General features: G+C 38.9%; 1 protein-coding gene across 2 annotated transcripts in view; it reads right to left on the bottom strand.

Annotated features, from left to right (window-relative positions):
* Window positions 1–25,913, bottom strand: part of AMOT (angiomotin) — a 1,515,905-nt gene extending 1,489,992 nt beyond the window's left edge. For both annotated transcript variants that reach the window (XM_044053958.1, XM_044053957.1), the window contains exon 1: window positions 25,721–25,913. The gene's annotated coding sequence lies outside the window, so the exon portion shown is untranslated. The remainder of the gene's footprint in view (window positions 1–25,720) is intronic.
* Between the last annotated feature and the right edge of the window lie 1,928 nt (window positions 25,914–27,841).

Genomic DNA, 27,841 nt, shown 5'->3' on the forward strand with positions numbered 1-27,841 from the left:
TGGTTGTTGTCTCCCTTAAACTAAAACATGAAACTCAAACATAGTAGACTGATAACTACCAAATAGTATAAGTTCTATAAAGCAGCAGAAATTCCAAAACACAAGTATTTAAGCCTCAAACTGGACCCCAACCTTTCATTCAAAGGCCACACCGATATAACAAGTGCAGCTGGCACAGAATTAATAGTCACATGATTAAACAGCCAGCCATCTGCTTCTCAAGCCCAATGTGCCCTAAAATCTCATCCATCCAGGTTTTATAAGTTGTGTCAAACTCTTACAGCAACCCTATGAACAGTCACTCACATGGACTAAGTTCATCAGGCAAGAGGAAAATCTAAAAAAATAGTATGGCTTTTATTCCTTATCACACTAGGGTGCACAAACACACCTTAGAAGTCACCAATACAACCATTTCATGTCTTTGGAATGTGGAAGGAAAGAACATCTGGAGAAAACAAAAACGAACACAGAGAAGGCATGTAGACCCCACAGAGGAGTCACCTCGGCTAAGAGCCAAATCAGAGAACCTCTTGCTATTAGGCAATAATGTTACTCACTGCTCTACTAAGCAACAAATCTCAAATGAAACATACCCTCCAAACTACTATCCTGAACATCTCACAAAGTGCACGCATAATTAAGACCATAAAACAGCACGTGTCTTTCCCCTAGAAAGAAGCATCACTGCACCTTTCTTGAAACTGAAGACTAGCTCCCAGTCACTGCTCATTCTACCTCGCTACTCTCCACATTCACTCTCAAACTTCTTTATGAAGTACTGCACCTATCCACATACTACCTCTAAAGCTGAAGAGAAACCACACTTGCACCTTCCGTAGAATTCCCTTCTGCACTGCTTTTGGACCAAAACAGTTTTAGTAAGGCTGTGCCAACTAAAGTACAGTTTTGTACCTACCATAAATGTAGATGTTAGAGTGTTCACCCTGCTGCAGTCATCACACTTTGGAAATCCGGCCGACTGTGGGACCGCCTGACGACAGGATAACCCAAGTCTTGGTCCGACGTCGGTTGCTGTCGCCTCATCCCTGACGTCAGAGTGCCAGGGGTACATATATTGCAACAGACGCCATTTTCTTCAGTTTTTCTTGCCCCAGATGTCAGGTGCCCCCAAAAAGGTGATCCAAATCAGTACCAAAATTGAGAACACTGTACAGACACAAAAACCCTTCAGCTATAAGCAAATACATCAGTAAGGCATAGCAGAGATTTAGCCAGTAGATCAGAGGGGTTGGAGGGAGGGTAACCTGGACTGCAGCAGGGTGAACCACTCGAACATCTACATTTATGGTAGGTACAAAAAACTGTACTATGTTCATCGTGTTACCCTGCTGCAGTCATCAGACTTGGGTTGAGTCCCAAAGCTAAAGGTATTGTGGAGGCATTATAGAGGATTAGAGGAGGCAATGGCGAAGCCTGCCCTGGACTTAGAATAAAGAGGTAAGTGATAGTGTTTGGTGAAGGTGTGTACAGAACTCCAAGTTGCAGCTTCTAAAATTTCCTTGGTAGGAACCCCCCTGAGAAAGGCTGTAGAGGTAGCTGTTGCCCTGGTAGAGTGGGATCTAATGGTAGGAGGAACTGGTTTCCCATGATGGGTATAGCAGAAACGTATGCAATGGCCTATCCATTTAGAAATGGTTTGCTTGGAAATGGCCCTCCCTTGAGAGGCTGTAGCATAGGAAACAAACAGCTGGTCAGTTTTTCTGAAAGCCTTACTTTTATCCAAGTAATATCGAAGCTGCCTGTGAATGTCCAAGGAATGTAGGAGTCTCTCACCTTTGTTCTGTGGATTGGGGAAGAAAGTGGGTAGATGGATGGTTTGATTTAAAGCTACGCTGGAAACCACCTTAGGCATGAAGGAAGGATTAGTTCGTAGAGAAACTCTGTCTTGATGAAAAATGAGGAAAGGTTCCACTGCCATAAGTGCCTGTAATTCTGAAACTCTCCTAGCAGAAGTTATTGCCAGGAGCAGGGCAGTCTTCCAAGATAGGAACTGAAGGTCTGCAGAAAAAGCTGGTTCAAAGGGAGGTAATGTTAGTTTTTCCAGAACAAAGTTGAGGTCCCATGTTGGTGTAGGAGCTCTTCTAGGTGGTCTAATGTTTTTTGCCCCTCTGAGGAACTGCCTTAGGAGTGGATTTGAAAATAAAGGTGAATTTGTGTCGTAGTGAGCTGAAATAGCTGAAGCATGGATTTTAATTGAGAAGGAAAGTCCTTTATGCAACATCTCTGCTAAATACTGCAGAATGTGAGGCATATGAGGCTGAGTTGTGTCTTGGCCTTTAGCTTGGTTCCAAGCAGAAAACCTTTTCCATTTGTCCGAGTAAGCCTTCCTGGTGCTTGACCTCCTGGCTTCTAGAATAACATCCAGTACTGCTTGTGAAAGAGGGGCTGGTTGGCTGCTTAATTGATTTGCCATGCAGCCAGGTTTAAGGTTTTGATCTGGCTGTGTAGAATCTGCTTGTCTTGCTGTGTGAGCAAATGAGATATTTGAGGCAATATCCATGGTGGGCTGTGAGCCATATTCTTCAACAGTGGGTACCACTGCTGGCATGGCCAGTCTGGGGCTATAAGAATCATTCGAAGTTTCTCCTTTTTGACCTTCAAAAGAACCTTTGTGAGGACAGGTAATGGAGGAAAGGCATATGCCGTCAGGTTTTTCCAACTGAAGGAGAGAGCATCCACTTTCCAAGCTTGTTGGCGGAGTGTCCTTGTACAACATTTTGTCAGCTGGTAGTTTTGTGGACTGGCAAAAAGGTCTATATTTGGTAGGCCCCATCTTTGAGTTATCATTGCAAATATTTGTGGGTCTAGCTTCCACTCGTGGGGATTTTTGATGTTTCTGCTTAGGTCGTCTGCCAATGCGCTTTTCTGTCCTGGCAGGAAGTGAGCTTGTAACTGAACTTGGTAGGTCAGAGCTGTGTTCCATAAGATTATTGCTTGCCTGCAAAGAGGGTAGGAATGTGTGCCCCCTTGTTTGTTTATGCACCACATTATTGTGGTGTTGTCCATCTTTATTGCCAGTTGTCCAGGCTGTCAGAGCTTTCTGTACAGCTAGCATCTCTTTTTGGTTTATATGCAGTTTTCTTTGTTCTGCAGTCCATAGGCCTTGAATGCATTGCCTTGCCATGTGAGCCCCCCAGGCATAGTCTGAAGCATCTGTTGTGATAGTTTGCCTGGGTGGGGGCAAGGTGAAAGGCAGACCCTTGTTGAGGTGACATGCCTGTGCCCACCATAGAAATTCCTGTTGAAGGCAGGGAAATGAGAGATATCACTGTGTCCAAGCTGTGGCTGTGTTGAGACCATATGCTTTTTAGGTACCATTGTAATTTCCTCATATGCAGTTTTGCAAATGGTCTTATCAGAATGCAAGATGCCATGAAGCCCAAAGCCTGCAGAATTTTTCTTGCAGTTAATTAGGTCTTTGTTGCCATTGTCTTGAAATATTGAGTCAGTTGTAATTGCTTGTCTGGTGTAAGATAAGCCTTCTGGGCCATTGTGTCCAAGCTAGCACCCAGGAATGTCATTTTTTTGTGAGGGTACTAGTTTTGACTTCTTTTCGTTTACTGTGTACCCCAGACAATTTAGTAGATGCTTCACAAAATCCAGATATTGTATGAGAATGTCTTTTCTTTCTGCTTGGATGAGGCAGTCGTCCAGGTATGGATATATTTGTAATCCTCTTTGTCTGCAGTATGCAATTACTGGTGCCAGGCATTTTGTGAATACTCTGGGCGCAGTAGATAGCCAAAGTGCAGTGCAGAGAACTGATAATGGATTGAACTTGCAATGAAACGGAGGTATCTTCTGCAACTTTGTCTGATAGGGACATGCAGGTATGCCTCCTTGAGGTCCAATGTTACCAGCCATGCTTCCTTGCCCAACATGGGAAGTAGCTGCTGTAGTGTTAGCATCTTGAATTTGGGAACTTGTAAGTAAGTGTTTAGAATTGAAAGGTCCAGAATTGGTCTCCAAGCATTTGCTTTCCTGGGTACTAGGAAGAGTCTTGAGTAAAATCCTTGGCCTTGCTCTTGAGTTGGTACCCTTTGAATGGCTCTCATGGCCATGAGAGCTGTAATTTGTATTTGAGCCTCTGCCCTTTGATTTTGTGGCAGGTTTGGCATTCCTCTTTTTATTGGCAAGGTGTGAAAGTGGAATCTGTATCCTCGTAAAATTATGTCTAGGACCCATTTGTCCTTTGTGACCATGTGCCAGTTGTCTACAAATAATGCTAGTTTTCCCCCCAGGGGGCTGACAAAAGAGCTTTGTTTGGCCAGCTGAGGTGCAAGTCATGGAGTTTGTCTTCTGGTGGCTTGAGACCCGTCTTCTCCCTTCTGGGTTGGAGTGGTCCATTGGCGAGGTTTATATTGAGCTTGTGGTTGTCCTCTGCCCCTTGGGCGCCTGTATTTACCCCTCTGAGGCCTGTCAGTGGCTGGAAAGGACCAATTTTTGGTTGGCCAGTTTCTGCTGAAGCGAGGGGGTTGTACCTGTAGGAAATCTTTGACTGTCTGCATTGATTTTGCCTTTTCTTCCATTTTCTTTAAAACTTCTTCTGCTTTAACACCAAAAAGGACATCCTGCTGCAAGGGAGCATCTAGTAGTTTTTCTTTAACATGTTCAGGCAGACTTTGTTCCTTTAACCAGGCATCCTACGTATAACTGATCCAGTGACAGCTGCTCTGCAGGAGGCCTCCAAAGAATCAAACCCACATTGTAAGGTATGTTTGCCCACCTGCTTGGTGGCATGCAACAAATCCTATACTTCTTTCAATTCAGATTGTTGAGGAAGGGTTGTTATCTTTTGTTTTAACCGAGAGATCAGAAATTGCTGATACTTAAGCATATGAAATTGACAGTTTAGAGCTCTCATAGCTAAAGTGGCTGAGGTGTAAACCTTTTTCCCCATCTGTCTAGTGCTCTTGAATCCCTTTCAGAAGGTACTGGATTTTTAGCCATGGAAGCCGTAGCCCCCTTGGGACCCTGGGAGATAGTCTCTGGGTCAGCTACTGGGCCAGCTACTGGGCTTCTGTAAAAGGAATTTATGGGACAGCTACTGGGCTTTTGTAAAGGAATTTATGGGAATCAGGTACTCTGTAGTAGTATCTGTCAGGCTTAGCCGGGGCAGGAGGCAGAGAGTCAGGGTTGAAACTGGATTCTAAATAAACATCACCCACAATGTCCAAAACAGGAGGAATAGCTAGAGGTCTGAGTTGGGGGAGTAAAAGAAACTCTCTGAGCCTTTTCTTGGAATCAGAGTAATCCTGACCTTCCCAGTGAAAATGTTCCCTCATAGTATGTAAAGTTTCCCCAAAAGAGTAATCCTCTGGAGGGGAAGCTGAGGGAATTGAGTCCTCAGCATCAGAATCTTCATAAGAAGAGAAGGAATAGTCTTGGTCTTCAGAGGAATCCGAAGAAATAGACAGTTGTTCAGAGGAAGCAGATTCTTCCTCTTGTCTAGGCCTTTTGTCAGGAGGAGGCTGGGAACCCCTGATAAGAGAAATCAGATCTTCAGGCATCTTGAGCATCTGATTCTTAGGCATAGGGCCTTGAACAGGAGACTGAAGTGAAGCCTTTTTCGATTTGGAAGGAGTCATCGATTTTGAAAACGTTTTGACTAAGAATCGTCGGTCTGAAAACGCCTTCAGAAGGCGAAGGTGTTACAGAAGTACCGGCATCCTTGGAAGGTAAGTCGTCGGTAGGGTCTGAAGTAAAAGGCTGCGTCGGCCTAGTACATTCCGTCAAAATATCCGTAGCGGTCTCGGGTTCCTCAACTGCGGTAGTCAGAGGCTGCGGAGCCTCACTGATAACCGGAGAACCGGATCAACAGAGGCGTCGGAAATCAGGCTTAGGCCTGGGCTGTCAATCCTTATCCCTGTGCTTTTTGTGCACGCCGGTAGTCGGTAGCTCCGACGGCATGTTATAATTAAATTTTCTGCCAAAAAAGTGTCGTGCGAAATCAAATTGTCTTTTAATAGTACGTTTATTAAATCTAGCACAAAAACGACAAGAAGTGACGTCGTGATCAGGGCCTAGGCAGGGTATACAATAAGAATGAAAATCCTTAGGAGGTATTTGCTTCCCACAAGAAAATACAATTGTTAACTTTTTCTGACATCGGTCTGAGGCAAGAAAAAGTTTCCCCAACGGGGTACTTAGCTTTATAGAAGACTTCGGTCTGAAACTCGAATTCGAAAATCTCAGGAGTCGGACGACCGGCACTTGCGAACTGCTTCTGCTTCGGGCACCGCGCGGCAAGAAATACTGGAGAAAATGGCGTTGGTTGCAATATATACGTACCCCTGGCGCTCTGACATCAGGGATGAGGCGACAGCAACCAACGTCGGACCAAGACTTTGGAAATCCGGCCGACTGCGGGACCGTCTGTCGACAGGATAACCCAAGTGTGATGACTGCAGCAGGGTAACACGATGAACATCTACAACCATCTCCACCATTACTTTAGATAATGAACCGCTTACACTGAATTAAGAGAACATCAGATGGTTCAGTAAGAAATGCCTGCTTCACTGACAAAGGTTAAAATCTCTATCCTCAAAGATATAACTTTACCTTAACCAACAAATGCCTGCATTAATACTGAAACTAACTTTGTAAACATGTAAACAATATTTTCCTTCCCTTCTCTTAAACTGTAAATAGTACCCAACGGCAAAGTGAGACTGTGGCCTGCGGCTATTATAACAGTCAGTGCTTCCTTTAAGAGAAGCTGACTGTTTACTTGTCACTTATGAACTCCATTCATTACACTGTAATGTTTTTTCTCAGTTTGTATCCTTCATTTTGTATAACTATCATTCCTCAAGTCTGAGACTAAGCCAGGGTTGTAAACAGAAAATGCTCAAATGACTAGCTAAACTACATTCTACCAAAAATAATTAACACCATACTTAGATTTCACAATGCCCTTCCAGCCAAATATTAGAAAATGGCTTATTTGGGTGTTAAGACACAATCCACTATTACTTTACACAGTTAGAAGGTTAAGGGGGCAAGGAAGTGTTCATATTCCTAAGCAATGTATAACAGTTTGATTACACTACCCCGCACATCTCTTCCTGTACTTCGCTCCTTTCTTTTCCCTTCCTTCACAGCATTAAAGATCTAAAAAAGTCCTAAATTCTTATGCTAATAATAAATAACATATACACAAGCATTTTAGTTCCATTTTACTTTCTCAGGAATGTCTTCTTAATGCTACATATTAAAAAAAGGTTCATCTTGTTACACAAATTCATCGTATTCTAAGCTATGGTTTCTTGCTAAGAATCAAATTTTAGTTAGTATTAGAGCAAGGACAATCATTACAGATGCATGTTCAGAAAATTTTTGTAACCCCCTCAAGTCAGAAATGGGGCACACACGAAAGAAAGTGGTTAGTTACTTATGTAGTATTTCTGACAGTTAAAGCCAGCTTTAGATTATCTTTAATGCAGGCAAATCCATGGACAAAAAAGCAATCTTTCACACTGGCACACTGCCATCAGCATGACTGAAGGGATGAAATTCAGGAGCTCTGCACTGGAACCTAGGAGAATTGAACTTCAATGTTTCCCCTCAGCTTAACAAAAGGGATTCAAAACAAAGCTCTAAAGGATCATAAACCGTAAGGCGGTGCTGAATGCCATGCTTGGCTGCAAGATACCCAAACACAGCCAAACTTTGGCTGACTTAAGCCATCACTCCTGCATAAACACCAGGAAAAGTATAGCATCTGTCAAGCAGTTTCCAAGACAGCAAGACAGGACCTTTAAATACATATAATAATATCATGACGTGTGAGTGCGTGTGAGAAAATACCATAACTGCCATGAACAGATACATTAGCTCAGATAAAATGTACTTTTTGTAAAATTGCTTAAGTATCAGTACACCAAATAGTGACAAAATGCCCAGCCATCTGAAGAACAGTTCAGCACATCCAATTCTGGGAAATTATCTACATGTACACTCGCTAAATAGTGCGGAGCATAAACAGTTTCTTAAAAAGTCACAAGTTGCTTAGGTTTAGTAAACCCAGTTTTTATAAATCATGATATACCACTGTGCAATGCACCCAACCATAACTGCCTCTTGAATCCCAACCATAGTATAATTTTTGTGCATGTGTAACTTTGTTTTATACAAAATTCTAAGAATTTTCAGTTGACTTGTTCTACTTCCAACACAACCACAAATTCACAGCAGCTAAATTTTAGTTTTTACAATATTTCAAGAGACATTTAATACAATGAAACTTTAAAAAGTGAACAGTAAAAAAAACTGGAAAAAAAGTAATTCAATAACTTAAAAGTATTTCCAACAAACGAAACAGATGTTCAACACAGTCTTCCAGATTACTTCCTCTTGAGAATCAATGTGACAGTATCTGGACATTACTTGCCTAATTACAGCAATACAGCATTTAGCAATGGATGCTGATGTACAGCAAAATGCATAACAATGACTCAAACATACCTAAGGAATTGCAGGTAAAATGCTCTTAACAGGCTCCAAGTACACCGTTAGAGTTGTATATATTTATTAAAGAAGCAAAGAAATCTGAGTACAGTGCAATGAAGAAAAATGCTACAAATGCATTACATTTCAGCAGTGTCAAAGGTTATGAAATACCATAAAAAAAACAAACCTTGCCGAGCTCTACAAATTCATACTTCTACTACCTAATTTCATGAACTGCATCTTGTATTACATTTCAAATAACCAGAAGTGTGTTAACAGTTACACGAGCTTAAAAATTCCATGCTTGGCATTGTTATTTTAAAATAACCGAATTTAACATCAACTGTGCCCAAGCAATAGCAGGACTTTACAAATCTATTTCTAGTATAATTTAAGTGCTCAACAGAACTGCACATATTAAACAAAAAGGAAACGATGTTTTCGAAATTAAGTGCAAAAAAGACATCTACAGAGGTGAAAAAATATTGGTACTTGCATATTATCACAACCACATTTGTGACGTCCTACAATTCCTAATGTTTTCGCTCCAAAACATTTGTTCTCATTTACATGTTGGAAGAATGAAATGAACAACAGGACAGTTTTTACATATGTTTATTTCAGGAAAAATAAGACATCTGTCCCTGTATTTGTGGGGGGTGAAGATACTTGGTTACATGTTGTTATCGCAACCTGCTTGCGTGCAAGTCACCCTGTGCATATTAGCATGAAATATGGAATCATTCTTTCTGCTATTGGAAAGTGATGAGGAACAGCTGCTTTAACATCAGTTGATCAGTTTCATACTCCAGTTTCCCCGTGGAGAATGATTTCAGTGTTCACAAAGTGAAAATGATCCCTAAGTTTGGAGCATGGTCCGCCTGTGAAAAATACAGCAAAGTGATACTCATGATCACCGTCCATTACAGCTTTACATCAAGTGTTCAGAAAGTAGTACTTTGAACTCATAAGTAGGAGAAAAGCCTAAGGAGGACAACAAAGAAGTGAAACACATGCAGGATGGCAGTTCCCATGTATCACTATGGTTGTAAGTTGTGTGACCTCATCACCGTTGGCAGCTGCTGACAACAAATGGTTGTAGGCTCGTTTTTAAAAACTCAAATTATGCAAACTATTGTCTGCTTGCAGTTGCTTGACAACTCCTGCTTGCATTTTTAAATTCTTATTCCTGTCTGTTTTACAACCACTGTCCTACAATACTAATTTCAAGTTTAGACAACCCTTTCTACTTACAAATAAAGTACTTTCGAAAACATTTGGAATTGTAGGGCATTGCAAATGTTGTTGTTTGACTTTCGGCTTTTCCCGGTTAAGTGTCGCCACTGCAGAACTCCGGTCCGCTAATGATTGGCAGTAGATTTTCATGAACGCCGAGGTGCCAGCACGACGTTCAACCTTCAACGAAGGCACGCTCATTTACGCATGTCTTTCGTATGCCCAACCAACCGTGGGGAAGACATGCAGACTCCACACGGAAGGCAATCCAGCCGAGGAGTGCCTTCTGTGTGGAGTCTGCATGCCCTCCCATGCGATTGCGATAATATGCAAGTACCAAAATATTAATGTCAAAGAAAGATGCAGATGCCATGCAATTTTTAATTTATTTTTTGCTCCTTCAGTAGAAATACATAGTGCATCCCATTCTCTTACTTAAAAACTCTAATATATATGTAGACATTAAATTTTTAAGTACTAGTAGGCTGGCATATCAACATGCCTCTAATGCACAGAAATAAAGGGATTACCAAATGGAGAATTTAAGTTCTGTTTAATCAATCTTGTAACCAAAATCGGCTTAGCTTACGTCACCCTTTACATGCAAGTATACACAAGGGCAAACAAAGTCATTCATTCTCTCTATGCATGTATGTGTGTATGTACAGCATACCTCTCAACTGCCCCCGATTTTGACTCAAATTGCAGCTCTGTCTCTCTTCATCTCTCCCAAATCTTGTGACAGTTGGAGAAAAGATGGTGAATTACACTTAACACTGACAATAATTACAGTTAAACTTCTTTTAAAATTTTACTTCAGAAAATGTAAATTAATTCATTTTCTACTTTTCTGCCAATGTCTTAAGTTAATAGTACTAATATTTTAAAAGTGTCCCTGATTACTCCTGGATTAGTCCCATTTTGTTGGGGGCTGTGATGTATTATGGCATATCATCCTGCTGATTGCACACCCTGTCGACAGAGCATACTGCTGTCACTTTAAATCAAAAGTCAATTTCAGCAAATAGTCAGCTTGCACAGTCTTTCTGCATAAGCACTGCTCGCACACCACAGTGAGTATTGGGGCTTGTAAATACAGAAAAAAGCTTCAGCATTAGCTGAAAGTGTGTGTGTGTGCGCGCGTGAGAGACAGAGAGAGAGAGACAGAGAGAGAGAGAGAGAGAGACACAGAGAGAGAGAGAGAGAGAGAGACAGAGAGAGAGAGAGAGAGAGAGACACAGAGAGAGAGAGAGAGAGAGAGAGAGAGAGAGAGAGAGACACACAGAGAGAGAGAGAGAGAGAGAGAGAGAGAGAGAGAGAGACACAGAGAGAGAGAGAGAGAGAGAGAGAGAGAGAGAGAGAGAGAGAGAGAGAGAGAGAGAGAGAGAGACTATTTGCTAATTAGATTTAGGACCTGGGAAAGTGATAGATTTGGTGTTTTTGTGTTTGTTACAGGATGCGAGTGGTACTGGTTTAGGGTTAGAGTAAGGTGACGGTCTGAATGTTGTGCGTCTCTCTTTGTGAGCTGGCATTGTTATCTAAAGGGTTTTCGGTAAGGCAATGTGAACGGTGGGATAATAAGCAGAGGAAAGGTTAGGGTTGCCACACAAGTAAGATGGTACAGGGAAGTAAAACACATCCATGCATCCTTAAGTACAAAACAATAAGCACCAAAAGAAAAAGAACCCCAAAGTCACAGGGAATTTAACATCTTGTTTTTTCTGCTGTTTGCTTCATTCTACTTGTTTAGACACAGTATTTTACTTTAAATCTTCAAAGTAGCAGCATCTGTTTCTACTGAATCAAATTTTCCTAGTATAGTACTACTTTCTAAGGAATCTGAATGACAGAAGACATCTCTACTGTATACTCCTTCCAGCAGTAAAGAAATCAGCGTAACAATGCGTGCACTGGGAGACGGTGGTTCAAGCACATCAAAACTAGCAGTGGGCTAGTTTTCTCACTGCAAGTTAATATGAAAAAATTAAGAGTAAATGTTCTTCACACAAAAGTGTACTATTTATCTCCATGAATTTACATCGTAAAATCAGTCTGAAAAGGGCTTTTGTTTATAATTTGATGATAAATAATGTGCAAGTTGCACAATTTTTACCCACAGATTGGGATACAATTTGAACAGAATATTAAAAGGATAGTAACCATCAAAAATAAATGGAGCCACTTCAAAAATGAAAGAATGAAAGAAATGAGTATCGATACAAATATAAGCAGTTACTATTTCTTCATGAAAAGGGTAATCTCCAGGCTGGTTTCTAGCTACATATTAGAAACAGCTAGTGCTTAGCTAAAACCACAGCCACACAAGATTTATTTTCTATGGCCAGCCTGAAAAGTTTCTATGCTCACATTCTCTCATCCCTTACTACTTATGTAAAACTATACAGCCACCAAGACTCATAACAAATGGTACAGTGAAAAATAAAGAGAATGTCACCAAGTCTGAATACAACACCATACATGGAACAAAATGGTAAGGTTCTGAAAATGACACAAATAATCTTGTTAAAGCAAGATCTGTATAGCGAACCTCAACAAAATCAACTATACAGACCAACATTCTTGATTATAAGTCTAACACTAAGGAAAGCACAGACAAAGAAGTTCCCTACTAGGAGTCACATGCATGGGGAAACCAGCCACAGCTTTAGGATCTGTAAATCTCATAATGATAAAAAAAAAAATGGCAGCTACAAGCAAACTACTGCTAAACTGTGGGTGAGAGAGGAGCTTGAGAGTTTTGTGTTCCACGACCTGCAGGTAGCAGCACAGTTGGATCCAAGAGTCAGGTCCAAACCAAACAGTTGAGGGAGAATGAAAATGGACGACAGAGGGAATGTTATGGCGAGTACATACCTTCTTTTTTTCTGTTTTGTGTGTGTGTGTGTGTGTGTGTGTGTGTGTGTGTGTGTGTGTGTGTGAGAGAGAGCGAGTGAGTGACACAGACAGCAGTAACTGCGCACATTTCAATTCACACTGGCATGAATTTTTTATCTATGTCATTTGTGTGCCCTAAATAACAGCTCACCGTTAATGAAGCCACCTATACTGAGGCAGAACATATAGCAAACCTACTGTCCGACAAATTCATCTTCAACTTCACTTCTCTCTCTCCCTCCCTCAACTTTCCCGCAAGAAATACCTGCAAATATAACTCTCCCTACTATCACTAGGGAATAGGTCCTTAATGCTCCGTTTTGGGCCCACTGAAGCAATGTTCTTGGCCTTAGACAATATCCAAGTACAGGCAGTCCGGGTTAAGGACTAGATCCATTTTTTAGTCTGTCCTTAAATCAAATTTGTATGCAAGTCAAAACAAGTAGATATAGTTCACAAACACCACAAAGAACCAAGTAAAATTACTGCCAGTACTGGGTCTGAAGAAAAAATGCCACAACCTTATTTAACGCGCTTTCGTCCAATTTAATAACCATGAACTTAATCAGAAATAACATCCATACACTTTCCAACATTTAAATAATAATTAACTAGCCAGATAGCTCACAGACAGGACCCAGGAACTTAGAATTGGGGAATCCACCTCTACAAAAAGAGACAAGTCACAAGCGAAGCCCCTTAGGGCTCAGTCCTACAACTGATACTTTTTTGGCATTAACTTCTCTGACGTGAAGGCTAATGTCAATGACCTCTGGCTGACTAAATTTGTAGATGATTGCAAATTAGGAGCAGTCATGAATCAGACAAATAACTGATGTCACAGCAATGGTCTAAAACCAAGTGCCAACAAATGCATAATAGTATCTTCTAGAAAGGCATCTCCCCTAGTAACTATCATACTGACAACACACTCCTAAGAAATTACTCAGTAGTTAGGAATTTGGGGAGACCCACAGACAGTAATCTAGCATTTGAAGCGTCTACAGTAGTGATAAAATAATTCTACACTGTGCAACTTATACACAAATGTATACCATCTAGGTCCAAGGAGATCACTATTTCACTGTATTTGGCATTCATCAGACCCATCATTTAGTAAAATGACCCCTTTGGTTATGTACCCAGCAAGGCACATCCAACAATTGGAATGTCCACAGAGTCTTCTCACTAAAAGAATATACGGCCTAATTAACATGTCCTATGCAAACAGCCTCAAGACTCTATCCCTATATTCTGTCTCCCACAGACTGTTGAGGGGAGGTTTATGCCTGGCATACAGGGTACTGTCTGACCCCCACCCAGATGGACATCCTGCATATCCGCAAAACAAAACAGCACCATAATTACCCATTCTAAAGACTTGCACCTTGCCTGTGACATAAACAGGACTTGATGGAGAGACAGGTATGTATCCCATAGTACCCGCTTCTCTGGAACAGGCTCCCCATCCACGTGAAGCAAAAAGTTCCTTCCTAACCCATCCACGTGAAGCAAAAAGTTCCTTCCTAACCCAGTTTAAGTGAAACTTGGACAACTGGACGGGGAACAGGAAATTCATCCCATCCCTGATTTGGCACCTTTGTCTCTAATAGACACAGGGAACCTGTAAATGGTTCATCTCCCAGGCCCCAGCCTACACCTATAAAGGGTACCAGAACTTGTCAGAGATTGGAGATGCATGGCTAGGCTTAAAAAGGCCATTGTGGTCATTAGCCTAGTACATACTCATGAAACTAACTCTGCCAAATGGAAATCTAAACCAATACTCAGAAGATTAATAACAGACTATGTTGTTGTGTCTTTCGGCTTTTCCTGGTTAGGGGTCGCCACAGCAGAACTCTGGTCCACCAATGATTGGTAGTTGATTTTTACGTGCCAAGTTACCAGCCCTGACGCACAACCTTCAACGAAAGTACGCCCATTCATGCATGTATCCACGCAGAAGACGCTCTAGCTGAGAATCGAACCAGGCAGCGTCTTACTGTGAGGCGACAACGCTACCGCAGCACCACCACCGCGGGATCATTAATAACAGACTATATGTAAGCAAAACTGTCACTACATAAAATTACTAGAGTGATGCACTCAGTGGAAAAAATGGAACGTGGCAAGTTATGAAAAAAAAAGGGAGATGTTTAACATCAGGATCTAGCCATACAAATGTCCGGAGAAAATAATTCTATAAAAATAAGATACTTAACAAAGAGGAAAAATAAATTATACAAGAAATGAAAATGAGGTTGAACTACAACTTTGAAAACTAAAATAAATAAACTGGACATTCAAGGTAAGCATAGAATGAAACCAGATCAAGAAAATTTACATAAAAATATTGAGCACAATAAGTAAACTTTTTATAATTACATAAGGACGGTAGAAGTAAAGACATACAAATCGATAAGCTGTGTGTAGATTCTAAATTTATTCTCAAACACCACAGATTATAGACACATTTATAAAATCTTATGCAAAACAGCTTGGTTCCATAAAGGGGTGATTAATTATCCTAGTAACATCAGATACTGAAATGAAATTAGATTATACCTAAAAATAACTACATAAACTAGACCCAAACAAAGCACATGGACACGTAATTAGTAATAACGACCTGAGAACACTTCAGCATGAACTTACAGTACCAGTCTGTGTTACTTATTCACTAGGCCATTTAAATATGGGGAAATTCCTCAAGACTGGACACATGCACTTGTTAAACCTATCTTTAAAGGTAAAGGAATTTGGAAAAAGACAGACTCATAAAATACCATAATTTTCTTGTTGAGGAAAAGTAATGGAGTAGGTTACTGTGGATAAATTACTGTCAAATTAGAAAGGTTGGGCCTTGAAACCATATTTCAGCATGCATATGTTGAATATAGATTTATAAATCACATGTAACATGATGATAACAGCTACACATGACAAAAATATGCTGTGATATAATTTACATAGACTTAACTTCAGCCTAGGTCAAACATAAAATACTGATCTATAAATTAAAACAATTATGTACCGATTTAATCTTGCTAACAAGGACAGCTGCATAGCTTACAAACAAGACATGGCAAGAAGTAACATACAGCAATTCCACAAGTAAAGTTCAGCGTTACAGTCAAGGTGTCCCACAGAGGCCCATACTATTTTAAGCTGTATCTTTCAGATCTCTTTTTAAATATATGTAGATGACCTGAAATGGGTAAAACTATTACATCCACTACAGAAAGGACACGTCTCCAAAAGAACTTAAATAAAATGACCATCTGGGGACAGAAGTATAATATGTTGATAATTACATCAATAGAAAACATATGAGATTTGGGAAACAGACTCAAGGGTGGCTATATAATACAGCGACTGATTGATAATTGTTTTACTGGGAAAGTCCAACTTGGAACAAGCCAATTTTCAGCAGAGGCCCAGGGAGAAATGCTCCAGACGCATGTCTTTAATGCTGGAGGAAACCTAAGCACCCGGAGAAAACCCACAAAAATGCAAGGTGGGCATGCAGACTCCGCACAGAAGGCACTCCAGCCGAGAATTGAACAGGAGAACCTCTTGCTGTGAAGCGACAACTTTAACAGCTGCACCACTGCGCTGTCCTCTATTCATTTAAAGGACCTGGGTGTATGGGTAGATCCAGTTTTTAGTTTTTCTGATCATAACAACCAAATAGTTAATGACAGCTATAAAACTACAGGCTATATACAGTCAAGGAAAATCAAAAATTATGAAATCATGGTTTGTAAATTACATTAGACTCAACCAGAGTATGGAATAACTTTTTGGAAACCTTGTAATTGGAAACTGTACATCAAAAATACAACAATGGCATCCATGGAAATTAACATTTAAGTTATTATGAAAAATGAAAATATCTGAACGTCTACTGTGTCTCATGTAGATACTTAACAGGATACCTTATTCAGGTATACATGGCATTTAAAGACAACTACCTCTGGGAATTTTAGGGTTATCAAATCGCACTAGAAAACCAAACAAACAACCTACATAGAAGAGTAGATAGAAAATGAGAGATTTACTAACTAGTTCTCAGAGAGTAGCTGACACATATAAAAGACTACCAAATTATATTAATGCAAGCACTAGTTTAGATATTTTAAAAACAATTTGGACATTTATGATGGCAATGACTGTTTTGGTATTTTTGCAAACTAGAAGGGCATTATTGCCCAAGCCTGAAATATCTGTGGGTATACAACTACCTTTTAGATGTTCCAGACTTTCAGCAGTTCTCTTGATTTAACTCAAGATTTTTGCTCAGTTCCTCCTAAAAGCTTTGAACTGTTGAGTCAGCAGTGATGACTATATTAAACAAATTGTGCTGAACAAGACTGTTTACTCTTCAAAAAAAACATAAGCTATCTCTTATTTATAATCAGTTTTCTAAATAAACATTATGAATATTTAAAAAAAGTCTGGTTATCCTTTTATTTTTTCTTTTCCAGCTCTTGATGCTGAGAGACCCAAAACAGTTTATAACAGCTATGCATCACCATATTTGCAGCTATGCATCACCATATTTGCCTTTTTGCTTTTTTTGTAAAACAGAGCAGCCAAAGGTCCTCCAAGTATAATAAAAAAGCTAAATCAAGTTTCGGGTCTCAACTTTCTGTTGTGTGCTCTTGAAACAAAGTCAAGAAATTCATCCCTCAATCTTCGTTCTTCAGGTAGAATTCTTGGACATCAAACAACTTTGTTTTGACTGAAGACCCATTCATGTGCCTGTACCTGCATGCAAGTTTTATTTATTTTACATTTGTTGACCTTGCTAGTCAACTGGATATACGTCCATTTTCAGTAGAGGCCCGGGGAGAAAAAGCTCCAAAATTACATAGTTAAAACATACTTCAATTTCCAAATATGTTAAATTGAATCTAAAAGAAGCAAAAAACAACAATATATTAGCAACAAATAGGTGTAGCCAGGTGAGAAAGAATACAAGATATTTCCATGGAGAACAAAGTTGACAATTTGTTTAGCCTAAAAACTTCATTAATAAGCAGAATTACAACAGGATATTACGGAGAGGTAGAATAAGGAGATACATAGGGGTATGTCTGTTGTTAACTGAAGCCATCAGAGAAGGGCATAAGAGATGAGTCAGAGCTGGCAAGGAAAGGGAGAGCAGAAGTATTTAACCGAGACAGAGTTTAAATACTTTTTGTTACTAGAAAAAGTCACATACCTGCAGGGTGATACTGAAAAAGTACAAAGGAAGTTGGTAAGAATAATAAGGACATAGAGGTGATAGACAAGAAAGAAACAGCAGGTCAGTCAGGATTTGTACAAGGGCATAGCCACTGGGATAGAAGGAAAGTTCTTGGTTGTTTCTTAAAAAGGGGTGTTGATGTAAGTGATGTAACTTTGTTCCAGTTAGTTCCAACAAAGTTAGAAAATAGGCAGTCCCCAGATTTGTTGTTGGACTTAATGGAGGCTACTAGTGCTCTGATGTTTTACAAAAAAAGCAAAAAGGCAAATATGGTGATGCATAGCCGTTATAAAAACTGTTTTGGGTCTCTCAGCATCAAGAGCTGGGAATGAAAAAATAAAGGATGAACAGACTTTTTTAAAAAATTCATAACTACAAGTATTCCTAAATACAAATCTAGACAGACATACTCACACAAACTAGTTATCACAGAACAGAATATTTACCATAATAGTCTCAGGCATGCATACAGTGATCTTATCACAAATTAAGCAGTCACTGGTACAAAGATCAAATCACAATCCTGTAACTGTATGCATGTATATAATAATGTGCTGTCCACATAGGGTAAGAGTTACCTACCTACAACTGGTCAAAAAGTCATGTTTTCAAAAGAAAAAAAGCCAGTTGGTCAATGAGCCAAATTATTTTCCTTTAAGCCTGTGTGAATCCTACAACTTAAGCATAACAGAGTTTGACAGAGAGGAAACAATATTGTATCCACAGATGGGTGCAATGAATTTACATCACCAAGTAAAAAGTACATAGTTATTTTTAATGCAAAGTCTGACATCATTTTCTCCAAAGCAGTGAAAGTATAACTTGAAAGTGAAATTTGGATTTGAATAAAAAGCACATTTTCCCCATGCCCAATCTGTTGTGAAAATTATTCCAAACAGAAGAATATACCAAGTATCTTGTCTCCATTAACTATTCCAAATTATGGTTTTATAACTTTTATCATATCTTGGTTTTCAAATCTCAGAAGACAGTACAGGATTAAAATGTTTAATCCATGTAATATAGAGCAGTATTCCAATTTAAACGGTTGAAAAATCAATGTGCCATTAATAACGTGATCTGCCCATAAGAAGCCAGTTGATTTTTTTTTTTTTGCAATGAAACAAAAAGATCATCTCTGGGGTCAGCTGCTGGTATAAATTTGCACATCTTACTAACCGTGGTTACATAATCAGGTGTGGAAATATAATGCTTAGTCAGTTTCAAGGCAGTAATTCATACAACTTTAAACACAAGTAAGAAAGTTTCACACTAAGGGCAGGTTAAAATATATTAGGAACATTAAAAGTGATTTGCACATGTAAAATGATCACTGTGACTAGTTTTCAGCAGACCAAAAGCAGTCAAAAATCATGGCATCAAAACTGAAAACATGCTATTTCCTGTGCCTCAACCTTTGCTATCCAAACGTCATTTGCATGCATTCACCTCTAAGTTCAGAGTCAGATATCATCCAAGCCATAGGCCTCCTTCAACATAATCACTTCTGTACAGATAGTTTGTTCCACTTAACAATCCATACAAAAAAAAACTAGCATACTACAACACAGTCCTATTTGCAAAGCAGGACAACATTTACAAACCTTTTTTAAATGACAGCTGCTAACAAATCTACAACACTTTCTACTCTTGTAAACACAGACTACACTAATCATTAAACTTAACATATTCTTAAGAGCTACTTGCTTGTACTTTTTACCTTTTGTAACTATCATGGCACAGCTCACACACACACACACACACACACAAATGTATAACCCCAAAGTGTTCTATTCACAGTCCCTCAATAATTCCCAAGTCATACCAGAACATACATAGATAACTGCCAAGGATGTGACAGCCCAGACAAATGGCATCAGATGCCATATAATAAAAGGGCCAAGATAAGTCATGGATGATTCAACAATCTCACTGATAAAAATGTAATAATTTCTACTCTTAAGAAGAGCATAAAACTACAAAGATAGCAGGTTTACATACAAAAAAAAAAACAGAGAGAATCCAACACAAAAGAATCACTCCAACAATCTTAAGTAACTGAAACTAGCTATCATTACAATGATGCAGCAAATTTAGAAATGAAGCAAGATGAAAATCCGATTAGAATGCAAAAAAAAAAAAAAGTTTACTCTCAGTAAAACAACGTCCCAATGATGCCACAACAACAATATCCCCAACACCAAATAAAACCTACCAAAATGTCCCCCGTCTTACAAAAAATTAAAGTAGTACCACAAACTATTCTGCACCACAGGAATGAACAGGACAGACATATATGGACTTACCCACTCAGATGAAAGTTAGAGAGCACAGACCAGACTGCTAAAGCTAACAAGAGCCACACCATACTGTAACTTGCTGTTTTAACTAAATCTGCAGTCAGATTACATGTTATGCTAGGGCACAGCTCCTCTTAAGTGTGCACTCCCATACATCAGAAGAAAACATCACTATAAGAAAAGCATCAGATAACGGATATCCGCCTGATTGTCACTGCTACAGTAACTGCCCCAGCTGTAATAATCACTAACTGGCACCAGTCTTCCACAAAAATCCTAACATGCATGTTCTCCACTTGCCTTACAACTTAAAATTACAAACCATGATCTCTGTACTATGATCTCTGTACTATAACAAAAGAAAAAGCTCTGGGTGCACTGAAGTGTAACCACAAGGTCAATGTATATGTTAACACAGCTAGACACAGAATGTGGATAACTTGCAGGTGACACTCACATTATGCATGTGATTAATCGTATTTTTTTATGCCACCAGATGCCTATCCTTTCATTCTGGTCCCTCTGCCCGGTCCCCATGTTTTCTATACAATGTAACCACTATCCACATAAATGCTCACCTGCCAAGGAAAAAAGGAAAGCCCTCATCAGATACTGATGTCAAAGGATGTGCAATGGTCCCATCAATGGTGACTTAAGTGGAAGGTAGGTATTTACCTTCTTGGATTTTATATTACAATCAACCCTCTCAATGCAGTTCTATTCAACACACATAAACCAACCAGATACAGAAAGCTGACACAAATGTAACAGCTTGCAACTAATGTCAGTCCTGCAACTCTCTGTATTTCTACACTACAGCAGAAGTGAGACAGCAGTCCAAAAGCTAGTTGAAAACCAATTATATGATCCTCCAAGCAAAGGATGAGAACTGTACCAGTCACAGGTGATGCTTTACAAGGCTGATTAAGTACTCAGGTAAAACCTTTCAATGCCAACAATTAAACTTTTCTCCTGACTTAAAAATAAAACTACCATTATGTATGAACTACAATCCATATACTAATGAACATGTGTTTAGCAGCTCACCACAGACAGCTGTTTTTTCAATGGAAACAAAGGATAATACATTATGTCACTTCATACTTCTATGCTAATGAAAATTCAAAGAACAAGAAACTTGTTTTATTGGTGAGACATCAGTTACTGTAAAATAATTACAGTCTAGGTAGTGACATTTATGCATACACACAAGCACTTTGTACAAGATATAATCTTTAAAACGTAGTTGAGAACTTCATGAAAAAAAGAAAATTTTACATATATATATATAAAAAAATAATATTATATTACATATTATATACATACAGCATTCTCATCTCACAGTAAGACGCTGTCCTGTTCGATTCTCAACTAGAGCGCCTTCTGCGTGGAGACATGCGTGTATGGGCATACCTTCATTTAAGGTTGTGCGTCAGGGCTGGTAACTCGGCACGTAAAAATCAACTACCAATCATTAGCGGACAGGAGTTCCGCTGTGGCGACCCCTAACCAGGAAAAGCCGAAAGACACAACAACAGATATATATATATATATATATATATATATATATATATATAAAATCTACAAAACTAAGTGCCACTTTTCAATTTATTCTGACTTGTATTTGATTAACTATGCTGTTTTATTAACTTGCATTAAATCTGCACTGTACTTTTTTCACTATTTTACTGTTAAACTGTTCAATTAATTGAATTTGAATGTGAACTATTCTACTGTTATATTTAAGTGTTTATCTGTTCCAGTGTTAAATCAACCTAAAACAGAGTAAATACCTTTAGCATAGTCTGGTTACAGGTTTTGCTGTACCCAGATCTGTTAGTGTGATTCTTGTGTTTCCTGCTACACCATCTTGTGTTGGCCGAGGCCTACCTGCACTTACTGGGAATAAGTGAACTGGTTGTAACTGGTCTGGCACAGGGTGTTTAGCTAAGAGCTCAGGGACAATAATGGATTGTGTTTAAGTACCACAGAAATGAAAATAAAATAGAAATACTGGCACTGACCAGTGTTTTTACATCATGCACCAACACTGCATTGTTATAACCCTTTGAGAGGCATCTTGGCCGCATTTTTTCCCCTTACCAGCAGTCCTGTGTAAATGAGGCCATCCCTTGCAGCTACGGTATTGATTTTATCCAGCCCTACTCAAACCTATAGGTACTCTCTACAGATAGAATCTGTGGAAGAGATGTCAGGGATAGTAGAGTGGGTACTGACCTCCATGGATGAACAGTATACATACACACACACACACACAAGATTCCTAGGCTCCATATGTAGTCAATTCAACTGTTTAGGAGCAGAAATAATACAAGTCATCTCAACTGCTCTTTACTTAGTCCCAGGAATCACGAAAGAAATTACTTAAATTTTTCTCAATTCTCAGGCTAGTTCATGTCCCACAGGTATGACAGATTGAGATTTTACATGCTTTGGTAATACTTTTTAGTTGTTACAAGCTCTGTAGCTTAGCTATTCTCAGCTGCAAAGTTCATCTTAAAAAGGATACTATAGTGATGATTGTACTTGCTCGGTCCTGTAACTAGCAATACACAGGCCAATGTTGTTAGGCATTAATTGTGACAGTACTAGTAACAACTTATAACCCTTTTCCTGTTAAGGAGAGTTACAAAAATTAACTGCCGTCTCTGAATGGTTTTTGATACTATAAGAAGTGCATGGCTGTAAAAGACATAGCTTGTTCCAAGTACATTCTAAGTATTTACACTTAGCAGACACCTCAAATGATTTGAAGACAGAAAATAAAAGTACCTATGACAAGCAAAAACTGAACATAAAAAGACTAGTCAAAAGCTACATACAAAAAGGAATGTGTTAAATATCCACTTTATACAGGAAGAGGAACTGACATAATAGTTAAGGTCTTTACTTAATAAACAGAAGGCTCTGGGTTTGATTCTGACCTCTGCCTAAACTTATAATAGGCTGCAAACCGATAGGGTAGTAGTTACCTATAAAGACATTACTTTTTAAGTTTATAGTCCCTGTGGAGCAAGCGACTGGCTGCCACTGTTGCCCCTCCTCCATCCCAAATACAGAGAGTCATTCCTGAACCCCCCAGACCTAATCTGAAATAGGAGACTGAGGTGTGCCAGTGCAGTGACATTCCTGCAGCCATACGGACTTTTTTTTTTCTTCATTATTTATACGTCCTAGCCATTTCCCTTTCCCAATGCCCCAACATGCAAAATGATGCAAGAATGTTGTTGCCAACAATGGCCGTCAAGAAATGCCCCCTGGTATTTTGTAAATATGGAATGTATACCCAGTATCAGTATACCCGCGGTGGTGGTGCTGCGGTAGCATCGTCGCCTCACAGTAAGCCACGGTCCGGTTCGATTCTCAGCTACAGTGTCTTCTGCGTGGAGATATGCGTGAATGGGCGTACCTTCGTTGAAGGTTGTGTGTCAGGGCTGGTAACTCGACACGTAAAATTTAACTACCAATCATTAGCGGACCGGAGTTCCGCTGTGGCGACCCCTAGCCGGGAAAAGCTAAAAGACACAAAATACCCAGTATCACTATCAGGACCGACATCCCTGCTTATAACAATACTCCCCCAGGACAGGCAAACCAATAAATTACCTCTGTCTCCCCCCTCCACCAGTCTACTGAAGCACCATGCACATTTTACAGACTTAAACAATCTCCTGCCATTTTATCCAGTGCCACACCTCTACTACTCTTTTCTGTATTATTCCTAACGCTTCTAAATGGAACACACCAAGTGCAGTTATGTTAAAGAACTTTTCTATGCATAACAAGAACAGCATCACAAGCAATTTAATTTCTAGCAAATTATCAAATATACACATGTGAAAAACTTACAGAAGAATGACAGTGACAACATCCTACTTCATGGGGTTGGCATGATTTATACAATTCGCATTTAACTTCTTATCAAAACAATATTTTTGCAATACAACAAGCAACCTGGGTAAGCTTAAAACATTTTCTTAAAACTTAGGGCTGAAAATGTTAAAAAAATTGTTATTTTTTTCCAAATGTTTTTAATTGTGTAGTGCACAAAACAAAAATTGCCAGTGGTAGTCCATAACGGAGTAAAACATACGCAGTGTTCCTCAAGCAACACAAACTTGTTACATGTTCCATGGCTCTGCCCGTTAGCCCAATTATTATGGCAACTGTTACAAAGGAGGGTAAGAACATGCATTATTATGGAAAAATCATAATGGAAAAAAAAAACTTAAAAATTAATATAACTGCTAAAAAGAATACTATATTTCTAGCTCTATTTTCTAAAGTTAAATTCTACATTACAAGAAATATAAAAAATAATTGGAAAGGATTAGCTAATAAACGTGTCAAAAGCTAGTGCAACATTACATACGCATTTTTCAGACTGGCAAGAAACACCGACTTTTTTTCAAATTGCCTCCTACAAGTGATTCATACAAGAACAGCCACAGGAGTTTTATGTTCAAGTTCCACTTGGTTTTATATGGGGAAAACATTTCATTCCTTTTACTACAAATCTAAATATATATAAAGGCACACGTATGTACATACATACACACACACACACGTACATAGAAAACTAATACAACCTCAACCATATGCAATGCATTTTATACTTAACTTTAGTTTACTATTTAGGGTTTGTAAAAAAATAATCATGTTGCTGACTGAGTTGGCATGTTCGCATTAACACCACTTGAACTAACGTTCTAGAATTAAAATACTTTTTTTTGAAAATACAAATCACTATCTTGATACGTATTATTATACTTTCCGAGGAGATGCAACTCCCCAAACTAGAGCCGTCTTTGCAAAATAAACACACACGCACTGAAAAACCAAGATGCAATTCACATTTCCACTGGCTATAGCATTAAAACGAAAAACACAGATTTAAAACACGTCTTTACATCTGCGGCTCATCACACAGCTAGCCAAGATAGGAAACATACTTCTGTGTCTGTGGTGAGTGGAGCTGTGGAAAAAAAAGCACTGGCATAACTACAGATCAACGGCTAATAATCTGATCTCTTGCCGGAGTTCCAAGTTACATGCACTTTCACTCCCATCTGTTTTTCTGTAAAGAAGCGTGGCAGTAACAACAATGTAAAGGAAACGACTGCCGAAGCATCTCGGATTCATACATAAAATGGGATGCAGCAGCCCTGCAACTTTTTAGACAGCACTGTCTTAACAACGTGTACCCCTACTTAGCACCGCAGAAACAAAACAAACAATCCTACCTCGAAACACAAAAGTCTTCTACGTCAGCTTCAAAAAGAGAAATCGCACGGCGAAACGCAACAAAAAAATGTAAACGTAATCAGTAACAAATCGATCTGCAAGAAAAATGACCGAGACCTATTTCAGGTCATCCAGCAGAGTTAAAAATCTTAAGGCAATATCTTGCAAAATAAAAATACATCCGGAAAACAATCGCAGTACGCAGAAATCGCCCGCTACTAATGTAGAAAAAATAAAGAACACGCAGAGTTGGATCTGGACTTTGTAAAACCCCAAACAAAACTTCTTTACTTACTTTTACCGAAGCTTAAAAGTTGTTTACTTGCATTGTTATAACCACGTCCAGCCTATTCTTGCAAAAGAAAAATGACTTGATTTATAAATGAGACATAAATTAACCACCAAAGTATCCCTTTAGCCAAAAGTTTCACTGTTAGGGTAGTGGCCAGTTCCCCTGACAGGAAAGGACCTAGCGACGACTCCTCATCACGTGACTCCGGCATTCTGACGTTCCAAACGTTAGACATTTCCCCACAGTTGGTGTGATACAGGGAGCTCGACTGCTGTTACTTATAGAGCGGTGAGAGCGATAAACTGCAGTGGTTTAGAATGAGTTATTTAGTTGTTGGATCGCCCACAACTATTACTAATCTATGTGTTCAGTGTGAATTTAGCAGTTTTGTTTATTGGGGTTTAACTAACTTATTTTACTGTGATAGGATTTGATTACTGACTGAGAGGTTATTCGACATACTTTTCTTTAAAGAAAATTCTGTAAAGCAATATTTCGATCTGCCAAGAGTAGCATTAGGACCTAGTGTTATTTCTAGACTATGTCTTCTGTCTATATGCTGAATTTCCATAGCAGGAAAATGATTGTTTTCTCAATGAAAGGATGCTAATATGGTGAAATCTGATTGTGAAGACATAGCTTTTGGATCTTAACTGTCCCTGATTTTGGCTCAAAAATTTTGTTCTGTTTCATAAAAAGAAAGAAAAAAAGTTCCGTTCCTCCAAAAATATTTCATTTTTGAGAAAAAGTGGTGGATGCCAGTCAGTAAATAATGGTAATAGTTTAATTTACGGTCGTCTTTCAAGTTTTTAGAAATGCATGGTACTTCACGGCAGTCGGCAGGATATCCCTGTCAACATTCTAAGTAAATAGTACCAGTTTAACAGTGTCTGTAATATAGTGTCTTATAATTAGGATAAAGTTTTTTTCGTTGATTATTGTTTGCTTTATTTCCAGTTCTGGCGATGAAAGGTTGAGAGGTATGATTTAAAGTACAAATTGAGAAGCACATCTTTCTGGATGTTAAAGAGGCGTACGACCCCCCCCCCCCCCAACTCACGCACACACACTGCAACTTTAAGAAATTATTTGTGTTTCTTCAATAATGCTTCATCTGAGGAACTCGTGTGTAGTTCCTTTTCTTAAAATATAACTAAACTAACCGTAGCTGCATATTACATTTTATGGCATTAATTACAAAATCCACATGCACCATTTTTATTTACTTTCTTTCCTTTATGTATTTGTTTAATTATTTTTTTTTTTTATTTAACAGGTAAGGCATTTTCAGTCATGATGTAGTTACAATAATACTAAAAACCACGAATAAAATTAATGAAAATATAGTGTTCACATGTACTTAAAACAGTAAAAACTTGACAAAAGTTAAACAAAGGAACTTCATGTACTGTCACAGCTCCAGTAAGCAGTCCTTTGTGGTATTGCAGCAACAGAGTAAGTTGTAAAGGAAATGTTAGGTAAAACAACCAACTAGTACATTTACCTACAAGTAGGAGGTTACATATGTTACAAATCCAGTGCACTCCACTCACATTGACCTTGGTTATGTAGGAAATGTTATTGCTTACTGCATTTTTATTTAGTAATTTTATAAGTTATTTCAACGGCATTTACTGTTTTGGGCTACACACTCAAGTGCGCTAGCCTTTTTTGTGTTTAAACGTGAACTTACTGTTGTTTTAAATTGTATTTTTGACTGTTTGCCAAAACCTCAACAAATATTGTTTGCTCATTTCCCAGCATTTTCTCTTGCTAGACAAGTCTGGATTTCAGATTTGCTGAATTCAGGACTGTATTAGAGTTTCTGAGTTGCCCAGACCTTTCTGTGATAGAGGGAAGCCTTTCTGCTTATCAGTGGGAGTGGTAAGCACTGAGCAGCCTATCTACCGCTAGAGGAGTGGTTTCCAGCTCTGAAATTGTACCTTATTGGCTGTTTTGGGCTGCTTTCTATCCCTTTTAACTTTCTACCTTAAAAACCATGTTTGCGCTGAGTTTTGCACTTGTTTTAACTTAGCGGATCCTATTTTGGCATCCTGCAGACTATTGCAGCAGCAGAGAGGAGAAGGAGAGACTTTGATTGATTATAAGTACCTCCGTTTGCTT

The sequence above is a fragment of the Protopterus annectens genome, chromosome 13.part0, assembly GCF_019279795.1.
Source record: "Protopterus annectens isolate FY-2018-M chromosome 13.part0, PAN1.0, whole genome shotgun sequence".
NCBI lineage: Eukaryota > Metazoa > Chordata > Ceratodontiformes > Protopteridae > Protopterus > Protopterus annectens.